Here is a 15,265-nt window from a genome sequence, read left to right on the forward strand (position 1 = left end):
ATCAAAAAACATTCCTACCACTAGGAAGAAAGAAAACCAAAGATGAATGCCTAAATTATTCTCATTCCTAAAAGGAATATGGGGGAAGAAATCCCAAGATATATAATTTATCTAGCCTCTACTCAAAATATTCTCATGTTGGTGTTATAATCAAATCAAGAGTTCTAGGCCTCAACAATGAATGATAATTTAGAACCTATTGAAAATGGACGTAAAACACAATCTAACGCCAAAGGTGACTCCAAATGTTGCTCAAGAGTCTCCAACAATTTCACATAATGACAAATGAATAGGTGAATAAAGAATAAGAGGATCTAAAGACACCTTCATGACATTTAAAGAAGATTATGCAACTCCATAGGATCTAACATCCAAGAGGAGATTAATATCCTCAATAGTGTCCTCCAAGTCTACAAGATAAGACTCACAAAGAAAACTTCCAATGTCTATTAGGTACTTATCCCAAGTAGGTGTATTTGGAAGATGATGAATAATGCATTATAGTAAATAATTACTAGGAATCCATGGATGTAGCAATATTGGTCTTATCAAAAGCAATAAGAAATGGGGACGAGATTTAACCGCATGTCATTTGACTACATTGCTCATCCTATTAAGATGTGTTCACACAAGATTCCTATTTGTTAAGATAATTTATTAATATGCTAATGCTAGAATATAAGTGTCATTAGCCTCAATATGTTAACTCATAGATAAAGAGGAACTCTCTAAAGATCTAGATTAGTCATCATACAAGACAAAATCTCAATGGAATGTATTGTAAGAGAAGAACAACCATCAATAGAAATCTCTATGCAATATTGACCTACAAGATCTTCCTAAACAAATTATGCTCCTAAGTTGTTTTATGATCAGATGGTGAAAAACTATCAAGTGGAACAAGACAATTTTCAACAAGATATTATGGGAATGCATGATCAACTAGATCTCAACACAATTCCCAAGTTGTGGTCCAAAAGTCACATGGGTGATCAATGAGAGTGGTGGCCAATTGGATACATCAATATTGACATAATCAATTAATCACATATATTCATTCTTATCTTTCCATACATTTACTTTTCCAATGGGATGTTAGTCCATAAAGATGGAGCAAAGGATAAAGCCACCTAATGTGTTAGAATTTGATCTCTCCAAGTCTTACAACTTTATTTATCCAATTTGATTAGAATAAAATAATTTTCAATACCATGTATTAACTCCTCAAATATAGTGACACAATAGACCAATCAAGAAACTCAATCCAATAAGAGCACAAAATTACCCACCAAATTTGCACAATCACAAGGTACATCAATAATATATGATCTTGGCACTTTATTTTTAGTGTAATCATATGTTCTAGTTTACACATTAGAAAAGATCTTTTGAGCCTAAAACATTACAAAAACCAAAATTGGCAATTGAAATAATAGTATAAGTTTTAAAAATAATAAGACCAATCTAAATATATTATTATAAATTGCACAAAATTATTTGCTTTATAAAAGTTGCACCAAAAAATGTAATTTGTGAGCCTAAATGAAGCCTTAAAAGTTCCCAAAATAAAAATCGCCTAACAATCCCTATGAGAATATTTTTTATTGTTTTAAATATAGAAACAAAATTAAAATAACCATCTACAACACTATAAATCTCTTATAATTATAGCAAAATCAAATAAAATTTCAAACAAAAATGAGCTATTATGATTTGGAATGAAGCCTACAAAGCTCCGGTACCAAAACTAAACTACCAATAGTGAGGGGGAAGGTTGGGAGGAAAGTTATTATTGATTTAATACTAAAATTGGTAAGAAAAATGAAATATTAATAAAAATATTCTCCTAGCTTATGGTATATTTTCTCTAATGCCAAAATTATCATCAAATATGATAAAACTCCCATGTGGATTAAAATTTTACATACAAAAGTGGAAACTACCTATTTGAGATGCAAAATCATTCGATTTATATCGAGAATGGTATTAAGGTCCTAAGGTTGAGTGGGAATTGCAACACCTACATAGCTAGTGTTTTATTGTGTTGTTATAAGGACTTTTACCTAACTAGTTCACCTAGTAGGCCTTATTCACATGTTAACTTTATTTAGGTCCTAGGAATATTTCTAGAAGTCCTAGTTGTCATTAGATATTATCTTATCTTTTGTTATTTACTTCTTGTTTCCTTAGTTAATTAATGTTTATTGTCTCATGTCATAGATTAAGAAACTTGTCACATCATCTTGTCTAATCCTATGTCTCATCTTGACTATATAACCAAGTGATTCCCTTTTTAATATCAATCCATTGTATTGAATTGCATATTGGTCATATTTGATCTAATGTTATTTTGCATTCATTATTGTAAATTTAAATGCTCTTTCTTTTCTCTCTTGTAGAGAGAAGTTTTCAGTACAAGTGATATTGGGATCTTGAGTCCTTGAGTGACTCTAACATGGTACTAGAGCTTCAAATTCATAAATTCCCTTCTTAGATTAGCAAGCGATTGCTACTTAAGCTATGCAAAGGTTGCAAATCTTGGTGGATCTTGAAAATTTGAGTATGAACTCTTATCTTGCATCATATAATGACCTAAATAATTAAAAAAACTTGATAGATATACCAAATTTAGGAGTTTTCTCTTTGTGGTTTTATATTTTAGGTTCATTTTTAGAGTTTGTTGGTACAAATCTAATCTCATCATTGAGTTTAGGATGTTCAAGAAATTCACATTTTCCTTTTATTTTGTCCAAATTGGACACGTGATACCAATATTAAAGGGTTTGAAGCTGGAAGGTAGTTGTTAGATCCATAATATAGCTCTACAATTTTGGAGTATTTTTTATAAAAACAGACCCTTCCATTTCATCTAAAAGGACTAAGAACCTATAAATCAATTACTAAATCGTCAAAATCTTGAACACTTGTCTTGGGCCCTCAAAATAATTTGGGCCCCTCATTGTTGTGCATAGGACTATAAATTCATTTGACCACATGGTCACACAAATCTAGTAGGTTGGTGGGACAATGCTTCATTTTTAAAATGTTTAGAATTGTTTAAAATAAAAATATATATAACATTCATAGGTAGTGTAAACCAACATATTATGTAGAGTTATTAGATACGCGTGGCCCAAAGGTTGCCACATGACATTGCCCCATAAGTCCATGCAGCCAAATGCACCTCATGGCCCCCTTTGGTGCAAGTGAAAGATCCCATATAATAATATTTTACTTAAAAACGCATATGTCATCAACATCAATTTTATTCTATCATTAAAAAGATTCTAAGGCATATTCTATGGCAAGGGCTATTTGAAGAATATTTTGTTGGCCCAAATTAATATTTCAAGATAGTAAGAATGTTTGGTTGAATATTTTGGTGAAAGGAGTATACCATCAATCTAGAGGATATTCCATGTTAACACCAACACTACAAATTAGTAAGTTCCTAAGAATTTTGAGCCTCTTTTGTTAGATTTTTTTGTATTTCGAATTGAGAAGGCCATGAGTTGGGGTTTTTTTTATTTGAGTGCCTAGTTATTGAAAATGTTGCATATTATAATAGATTTTGTTGAATTGTTTTAATTTTAGGAACTTTCATGACTCTATTCTTACTCCTATTGTAAAAAAATTGAGTACATTGTTTTAAAAGTGCATATTTTTTCTTGTACTCTATAATGGTGTGTGTAATACCCTAAAAATGGTCATCTAAACCATGAGCCCCTAATCTCGACAACGTCACCAAGGTCCTAACCAAAGGCAATTAAATAAATCTTGAGCACACAATTGATTTCGTTAATCATCAAATCTCACATGGCAAATTAATCAACCAATATTAATTAAATATTTATTTAATTAATTAAATCATTCCAAGTAAATCATTTTAAATAATTATCTTATTTATTTTAATTAAATATCTTTTGCATATTTAATTAAATAAATCAATTTACCATTAAATAAATCAAAAAAGGAATTAATTTACAAAAAGAGATTTATCACAAAAAGAGGAATTGATTTGAAAAATAAATAAAAAGTTGTCATAAATCTTCAAAAAAGGAAACAAATCAAGAAACAAGAATTGGAAATTATGAGCACAAATCTTCAAAAAAGGAAACAAATCAAGAAAGAGGAATTGGAAATTATGAGCACAAATCTTCAAAAATGGAAATAAATCAAAAAAGAATTAATTGACCAAAAAAGAATTAAAATTTTGAGAAAAGAAATCAATTTGGAGATAATCTTGAAAAACAAATTAAAAATTGATAAATAATCTCAAAGAAAGCAATTAAAACAATTAAATCTTTAAAATTGAATGAAATAGAGAATAAATCAGTTTTTTCTTGATTTTATCTTAATTTTAGTTCAATTTCCTTTAAATCTGTTTTTGCTTGATTTTATCTTAATTTTAGTTCAATATCCTTTAAAACTGAGAAAAGCGTACAATCACATCAACTCCCCTGGATTGTGCTTCCCCTTGGAAAATCTTGACCGCTCATCATCATTTGATCTCATCCTTTGGTTTCTTTCTGAATTTTCTATAAATTCAGGCCTTCATCTCTCATTCAGAGAAATCTTGGAGAATATACTGTTATTATATTGTTTTTGCTCTAGGTTCATTGAGAATATTGCATACATATTTAGATCATTTATCTCAATTATTGCTTAAATCTTGTTAGATTAATCTTGCATCCATCTAGCATTAATATCATGCTCATATAGATTAAAATCCTTCGTCTTGGTGTTGTCTAGTCACTGGATTGCTTATACAAATCTGAGAGCAATCTTATACTCACATCTTTTAGAAGGCAATGGGTCGATTTGTTATGGTTTTCATATTCATATTTGTATCTATCTAACCATGCATGTAATGACTTGATTGAAGTGTTGTGTATTCACATACAGATACAGGTCCACTTTTCACACACACATTTTTGGCACCCATCATGGGTCAGAAAACTACTTTTTCGACCATAGAATCATTCTTTTTATCCTGCAGGTTTCATTCGTACAGTCTTTGTGAAATATCGTATGAGCATTTTCACTGCATCGTACGACATTATATTGAAGCCTGCAGTTTATCGTACGACACAATATTATATCCTGTAAATTGTTGTACGAATCATAATATGGACTCGTACGACATACTACTTCTGTTATCTTCTGTCATTCTTTATTGATTTCTGACTCGTACGATAAAAGTTTTTTGTTGTTCCATTTTATGAGAATTGTCGTACGATTCTGTTCTTTGTTAGATTAAAAGCAAGTTTCACTTTTCAGGGTTTTTCTTGAATTAAATTTTGATTATACTGATGCTAAACCTTGAATTATCTTTTGTCTGCCTGGTATTTTCACAGCCTGGCCAGTTTCTTGCAAGACGCTTGTCAAAGAATTTATCAATCAAACATATGCCTGTCAAAGAATAAAAACAACATGACTACTGATGCGTTGTTTTTGAAAGTTGCCTAAAGAGAAATCAATCAAACATCGTGTATTCTTTAATTTTTTAGGCACCTAACTTGCTATCTGGGTAATGAACAAATCTATCTTTTGTATTTTTTTGGAAAATTCCAAGAGGTAGGAGAGTATGCTCTTGTCTTTATAAGACAATCAGAAATATAGACCCTTGAGGCTTTTTCTTTATTTGAGATTTGTACATCTTTAGTAGGCTTGCCCTCCCGAGGGGTTGAAAAACTCTTAAAGCCGTTACGGCCAGTGTGAGGGGAACGATCTAAGTGGGAATGGCTAAATGCCAAGTACTCCAACCCACTATAAAATAAACGTGATTTGATGAAAATCAAGTCAACAGAAGTGCTCGGGAATAGCTCTCCTTAGTACCTTCGGGTATATTGAACCTTAGTTTTCAAGGCTGGGAGACCTCCTAATTGAGTTTATACCTCGACGCGTCTAATGGAACCCTTACTAGATCCAATTAAAATTAGAAGCTACCCGATTCACCTCTGAAAGGTTGATAATCTTTGTGCAAGAGAGATAGTAACTCTCCCAAGACACTTGCCATATCGTGCCCCCATTAGCATTTGGAGTCGGCTAATACGACTTTGAGAATCCATTGCGTGAGACTCAACGACCATATTCTGATTAGCTATTGGGTGTGTACCTAAGTCAGTAAGCAAAGGTTTTCTTCTCTAAGCCAACTTCCATAGCGTTTACATGTTGTGATTGGAGTTACTATTCATACTGTGTGTTTTCTGTGTTTTCATCCCTCAAACTAAAACTGGAATACTAAAACTGGAGAAAATAAATCAACAAACTCAGTGATCAAAACTCTGTCCATGTCACAAACTAGTTTATCCTAGTCAAAAATTAGTCCATTTCAGAATTGTTCATACTCAGTTGTCATACCCAGCCATTAAAAAACTCAGAATTTTTGTCTCTATCCTTTTTAACAATCATACGAGCCTGATCATTTGTTGTCCTGCACCATATTCTGTGTTGTACGAGTCTGCTAATTTGTCACATGAAGCTAATCCTCCATTGTACGAGTTCTAGAAGTCTATCGTTCTAAGTTAAATCCTGTGTCGTATGAGACAGAACTGCATAGAATCATTTGTCGTTCGGGACCTACCCATTTGTCATACGGTACTAGGCAACAACTCGTACGAAACATAACTGTTGTCATCCTAAAGTTGTTATACTATCGTACGGTCTTAGAAATTCTATCATATGAGTCTTTGATTTTGCTAGTCCAGAATAGTCAAACCTGTCCAAAATAGTCTACAGCAAGCCTAAAACTGGTTATCATCCTCTAGAGCATAAACAACCTTGATAGTGTACCTCTGTTGTTGTGTTGCACGATTTTGTCAATCATCTTTAAGCTAGTTTAAACAAATATCTTATCAAACCTAAGTTAACTTAGATAACGTCTTACACAGGATAGATCATTCCTGAAACTAGACCAGATCTTAGTTACTTCTCTCAATCACTATGTTAAATGAACTACTAGCTACAATTTGATCTTGACTTCTGCAAAACATTTGGCTCTCGGTCCTGTCAGTTACAAATGCCTATTCAAACCAAAAATTCTCCCAGCAAAAGAGACAAAGAAAAAGAAACACCCTTTTTATCAAAAGACAATCCATTCTTTTTGGAAAACCCCTTTTACAATAAACCATCCTCATCATAGATACCAGTTTACGACATACCAATCTTTGGTCAGCCCCTATCTCCCACCATGTCTGGGGAAAGATAAGAAAGAGAAGCTAATAAACGAGACACTCACAACGACTTTAGCAATCATGCCACTAATAGTGATTCCTCATCGACTGAATCTGAGCTTCCTAAACCTCCTAAAGCTGAAGTACATAGATGTCAAAATGATAAACAATTTCAAAAAATGATGAAAGTCATCATGGCTAGGGAAAAAGAAGACTATTTCCTAGAATTAGCAAAGCAAGGCGCCAAACTCCCTTCTGGTTATAATGTGGAGGCCCTCGTCGCTAAAGAGGAAGAGACACCATGGGGAAAAATAAGCAAACAAATGCAAGCATTACAAACTGTGGTCACAAGAATAGAAGACAAAGATAAAATGCCAAAACAATATTCTTTGGACACAATATGCCCATTCCCATTTGACAAAAACCTTTACATGTCTCCATTTCCTTCACAAGTTGAGATCCCAAAATTTGACAAATATGATGGTACCTTAGATCCTCAAGATCATGTTAGAGAATTTTGTGCTGCTTGTATGGAGTTCATGCACGATCAAACGTACCTCATGCGCCTTTTCCCAAGGAGTTTAGGGGGTCAAGCAATGGAATGGTTTGCAAGCCTACCCAAAGGGATAAAAACATTTGAAGAACTAATCCAACTATTTTTACAACAATACTCATACAACATTCGTCACCCAGTCACTATGATAGAGCTTTGCAATACCAGACAAAAGATAGGAGAACCCTTTCTCACTTTCCTCCAATGATGGAGAAAGATGTTCTCTAGATATTCACGGACTATCCCAGATCTTGAGAAAATGGATATCCTTGTCAACAACTTAGTCCCTGAATTGAAGTACAGTGTCCAGATGCAAGTAAACCCTTCATTCAACAAAATGGTAGATAACGCCCTCAGAATCGAAGATGCACTTATCAAAAAGGGAGATATATCACTTTGGAAAGAAACATCGCAAGGTTCTAGCTCTAAAGAAAAGAGTAAATACTGGAAATATGGCAAAGATAGCAACAAGAACGTCGTTATGATGGAGTGGTAGATACTGTCCAAGAAAAAACAAAATCCACAATATTTAACTTGGCCAGTGGCACGCAAGCACTCAAGGCAGTTGAAACTACAACAGAGAATCCCCCAAAGAAAACAAGATAATGGTTTAAAGAAAAACCTTGGCTTTCAAAACCTAAGTGTGATTTTACTCTTTTAGATGAATCATATGAATCGGCTTTTAAAACCTTATTGGCAAATAATCTGATAACATTGCCAGACAATTCTAGACCATATGACCCAAAAATTAGACCCAAATGATGGAGAGAAAACGAATACTGTGACTACCATCGGAACAAGGGACATAACATAAACAACTGCATGAAACTCTGACATGAAATCCAAGATCTCATTGATACGGGAAAGATTGTTGTTGGAAATCATGCGAAAAATGCTGATCATAAGGCCTTTAAAGATCCCTTACTGACTTATGAACAAAGAGATTCCTCAAAATCCAAGGGAGGAGCTAGAGTCAATTATAACTACACTAACAACAATAATTAGATCAACATGATTGAATTTGCTCAAACTGAATATTACAATGTGATCATAGTCCCAAATAACCAAAATCAAACACAAACTGCTAATGTCCTGACTCACACTCAAAGGAAGATTACGCTCCCAGGAGCTAGTTCCTCAACTTTTGATCAAACAACATCAAATCTACCAAATAGACAAACAGACACAATCATGGCTAAATCAAAACAATTGGCTTCATCGTCTTCTCCTGGTTATAGTATTGTCGAACAATTGAAGAGAACCAATGCTCAAATCTCCATTCTGGAACTGCTTAAGATCTCTTCTGCTCATAGAGAGGTCCTGGACAAGGCTCTACTTACCACCAGTGTCCCTAAAGATTTAGACGTATATCGGTTCAATCTATGGTGGGTCACCTGACCTCACCTCATTACCTCACTTTCTCTGAAGAAGATGATAACTCATTGAGTCACCCACATAACCAACCATTACACATTGAAGCCATGATCCATAAACACCGCGTTAAATGTGTTTTGATAGATGGAGGCACTGGGTTGAATATTTGTACCTACAATCTACTGACACAACTGGGATTTTCTGAAAATGTTATTGATCCAACAAAGAAGATAACAATCAAGGCTTATGATGAAGAAGAAAGAACTTCTAAGGGTTTGGTACTATTACCAATCAAAGTAGGACCTGTGGAAAGAGATGTCATTTTTCAAGTCCTGGATCTTCATCTTTCATACAACATCTTACTGGGTAGGCCATGGATTCATGAAATGAAAGCAGTACCATCTATGTATCATCAATGCTTGAAATTTCCTTGTAATGGAGTTGAAGTCAGTATTCCTGCCGATACAAGCTATACCTGCAATGCATTAACGTAGAGTGCTAATGCTTTTGTTCCTCATAATAGAGCAGCCTCCATAGCTAAATGTTCAGAATCCTTGCTGAAATATTTACAAAAGAAATTGAAAATCATAAACACTGGCATGGATGGCTACAAGATAGAGCTTATACTCTCGCTAACGTCTCTTCCTCCATCACCAAGATAGTCAGGAAAACCATCAAAGGTTATGAAGCCACAAACTTCAACTCCAAAAGTCATGTATGATGGTCTCTTTATATAGTCCTCTACTTCTCTTGCAAGTGAAATAGAAGAGGATGATGTTCTGAAATCGTTTTTCAAAGAAGACAGCGCAAACAAAGAAATACGACATTGTGAGATTTCTCCGACACAATATGGTCTAGGCTATAAGATGCTTCAACGCATGGGATATTCAGGTACTGGTAATCTTGGCAAACGTCAAAAAGGTATTGTTGAACCTATTCAGTTACAAACTAAGTCTGCCAATGATAAAGGTGGATTAGGATATGATCCAAGAAAACAATCAGATCAGAAGCACATGCCCCACCATCAACGTAAGTGGAAGAAAAAGGTACTACCTTTAACAACACAATAAATTAATACTCAACAAACTCAGGAAGACTGTGACGATGAACAAAAAGAATTGCCCACCTAGAGAGAGGAAACAAATGGTAATCAAGTTCCAGTTATATCAACTATAATACCACAGGAAGTACAAGTCCTATAGGATATGAGAGACGAAGTATACAGAATCAGAGAATTGTTTGCACCACTAAAAGTTACAGTCACATATACTGGCAGACAACAAGTAGATGATTCAGAAACTGATTCAAATGAGTATGAATGGGGTCCAGACCACATCTTAGATACATCTACTACAGAAACCCTTGAAGAATCTAGTGATATCACAGATGATGCACAAGAGTTGATACGCCTAAAAATGCAAAATGAAATAGAAGAAATTAGACTAAAAAGATAAGAAGACTATGAACAACAGCTGGAGGAAGAAAGGACACAAGCAATTTCTTCACCTACTAACTCCCCCTCTAATGAGGTAGGACAAATCAGGTATGAAACTACAAAAGAAGAATTAGAAGCTACAGAAACAGTCATCAGTCCAGAGGAAGCTGAATGGAATAGACGATAGGGATTAACAGAACCATCAAGGTTATGTCCACAAGTGTGTCAAATACAAGCAATCAATGAACCAAATCACGAAGGAAATTACAACATCAAAGATGTGGGTGTTGATACTATATATACCTTTACTAAGCCAATTGAAGATGAGTCAACAACTTCATCCTATGACTCTGATGACTCAGACAAGAGCTCTATTTATAACAACGATTATTCAACAACACATTATGATTACTCTGTCATGAATGTTGATATGCTGTCTGTTGACCCTGTTACTGTCACACCACAGTATGTAGTCTAGTCTGAAGTAGGTGATGGCACTAGAAGTAGGTCGGTTGGGTTAGGTCCAATAAATACTAACATGAATTTTGATAATCGTGTCGTAACTCTTCCTGGTCTCGAGACACATACGCAAGGTAGTCTTGTGGAACTCGACTGGTCGGTCCAAAGCCATGATGATAGTACCATGAACTCCCTTGAGCCTGTTCCAAACTTATCCTTAATGCATCCAGAACTGATTGATTGTACTCTTTATAACCAACCCTTGAATGTACCTACTTTTGCCAATGATTATACATTAACCTATTATCTCAATGTAGTTGAACCCATGTACTCTTCCACCAACAATCAGAATGAAAACATGACTGAAGCAGATATCAAGTATCTTAGTCGAAAAAACAAGAAAAATAAAAATAAAAGATCTAATGGTAAAAACCACATTGTGGCAGTGTTAGAATCTAAAAAAGAGAAAATAAAGGACGTACCTAAAGGTGAAAACCTCTTTGAGGTGCTTGAAGGTGAGATACTTGATATACTACCAAGTCACTTCCAGGAGAGATCTTCCATATTGATCAAGCCAACTCAGCCAGTGAACATTGGGAGTCAAGAGACACCACACATCATTCATTTAGCTCAATCACTATCAACAGAAGAGTTAAAAGATTTCAACAACCTTTTTTTAGAAAAGAAGATCAACTTTGCATGGACATACTCAGATATGCTAGGACTAGATCCTGATCTCATCATGCATCATCTCTCTATTACACCAGGAGTTAAACCAGTTAAGCAAAAACTCTATAAGATGCATCCTCATGTGGCACTGCTAGTCAAGGCTGAACTAGAGAAGTTGCTAAAAGCTGGATTTATTAGAGCTATAGACTACCCAGAATGGATATCAAATATAGTACTTGTATCAAAAGCGAACAAATCTATTGAGTTTGCACATACTTCAGGGATCTCAACAAAGAATGTCTGAAAGATGATTTTCCATTGCCCAACATTGACATGATGGTAGATATGACTGTTGGATATGAGATGTATTCATTAATGGATGGATTCTCTGGTTACAATCAGATCAACATAGCACCTAAAGATCAAGAAAAGATAGCTTTCTCATGTGCATGGGGAACCTTCTGCTGGAATGTTATGCCGTTTGGTCTAAAGAATGCGGGAGCAACTTACCAAAGAGCAATAACCACTATCATCCATGATATGATGCATAAAAACATGGAAGATTATGTTGATGACACCCTAGTAAAGACTATGAAGAGATCTACACATATTCAAGAGCTAGGCCTCATACTAGATAGAATGGAAAGATTCAAGCTCCAATTAAATCCTAAAAAGTGTGCATTTGGAGTAACATCAAGAAAATTGCTTGGTTACATAATTTCAAAAAAAAGGAATTGAGGTTGACCCTGAAAAGGTCCAAGCTATAATGGAAATGTCTCCACCCAAGAATATCAGTCAAATGAGAAGTTTACAGGGCCGTCTTCAGTCAATAAGGCATTTTATATCTCAGCTAGCCGACAAAGCTCAACCCTTTATGAAGGTATTAAGGAAAGGGATTCAATACAACTGGGATAAAGATTGTGAACAACATTTACAACAAATCAAAGAATATCTTTCTAATCCACCCATATTAATGCCACCGATTCAAGGTAAGCCACTGATCATGTACATATCAGCTACAGATACTTCATTGGGGGCACTTCTGGCACAACAGGATGACAATAAAAATGAACGAGCTATTTATTACATCAACAGAACATTGGTGTCATATGAAATGAAATACACTATAATAGAGAAAGCATGCTTAGCATTGGTCTTTGCATCACAAAAATTAAGGCACTATATGTTGGCACACTCTATTAAGCTGGTAGCTAAGATTGATCCACTTAAATATCTTCTTAGTAAAGCAATGCTTACAAGGAGATTGGCCAAATGGGTCATGGTTCTTACAGAATTTGATATTGAAAATGTGGAACGTAAATCCATCAAAGGATAGGTTATTGCAAACCAACTTGTTGATGCTCCACTTGAAGGCAGTCAACCTCTGCATATAGAATTCCCAGATGAATCAATCATGCACCTTACTAAACAATCATGGAAGATGTTATTTGATGGGTCTTTCACTCAACATGGTTCTAGTGTTGGGATACTTTTTATTACTCCCCAAAAATACTCAATTCCAAAAGCTTACAAGATTCTCTTCCCTTGCACGAACAACATTGCAGAATATGAAGCTTTGGTAAACAGGATCAAGCTGGCCATCGAGTGGAAGATCGTTGAATTACACATCTATGGAGATTTGCAACTTATCATCAACCAAATCAATGACCTATATCAGATAAGAGATGAGAAACTGATGCCTTATAAGAGAATGGTGGATGATCTCAAGAAATACTTTACCTTCGTATCATTTCAGCAGATCCCTAGAACAACAAATAGAGTAGCAGATGCAATGGCCACTTTGGCATCTATACCACAGTTGCAAGAGTCTAATTGTTGCTTTGAATTCCTGGTGGAAGAGTTACATTACCCTGCCTATGATTCTCCCAAGTCCCAGGTAGTCTTTTCTATTATTGGACATGACTCATCTCGTTATAGCCACATTTACTCTTACCTATGTGACCAAGTTGTCCCTGCTAATATTTCCTGAAATGAAAAAAAGAACCTAATCCAAAATGCATCATGGTACGTCATCATTGCTAACGACCTATTCAGGTGAGGTTCAGATAATACTTTGCTTAGATGTCTAGAAACCGAAAAGTCCCAATGCGCATTATCCAAGGTTCATGAAGGTGTTTGTGGATACCATTCGAACGGTCTAACTTTAGCACAAAAACTACTAAGGGCTGGATACTATTGGCCAAACATGGAGAAAAAAGCTATAAAATTTGCTAAAACCTATGAAAAGTACCAACTGCATGGGCACCTTATCCATGCTCTAGCAAGGGATCTCATACCCTTTGTGACACACTGGCCCTTCCAACAGTGGGCATTTGATCTAATTGGCCAAATATATCCTACATCATCTAATGGACACAAATTTATTATCACTGCAACTGAGTACTTCACTAAGTGGGTAGAAGCGGTTCTACTCATCAAGGCAACCGACAAACAAGTAGCTCTCTTTATTCTTAATTATATCATCTGTAGGTATGGTATACCTTCATCCATTATAATTGACAATGGAGGATAGTTCAAGAACAAAGATCTAGATGAACTCTATGAGAAATTTAAAATCAAACAACACTGGTCCTCAGTATATTACCCTCAAGGTAATGGACAAGCAGAGGCATCTAACAAAAACCTACTGACTATCTTGCACAGAACAGTGAACAAATCTGGGAAGGATTGGCATCTATAGATCAATCCTGTATTATGGGCTTATAGAACAAGTATCAGAACACCTACTGGGGCTACACCTTTCTCTTTGGTGTATGGGTCAGAAGCAGTATTACCTATTGAAGTAGAAATACCATCTCTAAGAGTTTCCCTGCAAGGCCTTGTTACTGATGAAGACTATAGAATATCTAGATTGCAAGAGCTCGAATTACTCGATGAGCGTCGGCAAGTGGTGTTTGATCATCTCAGAGTGTATCAAAAGAGAATGTGCAGAGGATATAATAAAAAGGTTTGACACTGAGAATTTCAGGTTGGTGACTTAGATCTAAGAGAAAATCCTAAAAATCAACAATTTCGAGACAACAAAGGGAAGTTTGAACCCAACTGGCTGGGTCCCTATATTGTTACTATAGCTTTTGGCTCTAGTGCTTATCAACTCTCAACATCGGAAGGAGAATAGCTCGCAAACCGATCAACACTATCCATTTGAAGAAATTCCTCACTTGAATATTCTCTGCTCCAGTAACTTATGTAGCTAAAAAGTCCTGAAGAAATCATAAAAATCAGAAAAAGTCCTAGAAAAGAAAATCATAAAAATCAGAAAATATCCTGAAGAAATTCTAAAAATCAGAAAATGTCTTGAAGAAATCCTAAAAATCATAAAATGTCTTGAAGAAAAAGAAAAAGAAAAAAAAAACAAAGAGAGAGAAAATGCCTTGGTGTAAACCTGGTAAACAAGCACATTGGTAAAAAAAAATGAATCTCTGCCAAGCAGGTGAAAACCTGGTAAACAAGTGTCTCTTGTACTCAAGCACTCCATCTATCAATGCAACATTGGCATTCCCGCTTTCATGCATCTTTGCTTTCGCTTGTACATATTTCAGTCACTTTTGTGACATCCTAGTTTGTTGGAACCCTCAT

This window comes from Cryptomeria japonica, chromosome 7 (genome assembly GCF_030272615.1).
Source record: "Cryptomeria japonica chromosome 7, Sugi_1.0, whole genome shotgun sequence".
In the NCBI taxonomy this organism is placed as follows: domain Eukaryota; kingdom Viridiplantae; phylum Streptophyta; class Pinopsida; order Cupressales; family Cupressaceae; genus Cryptomeria; species Cryptomeria japonica.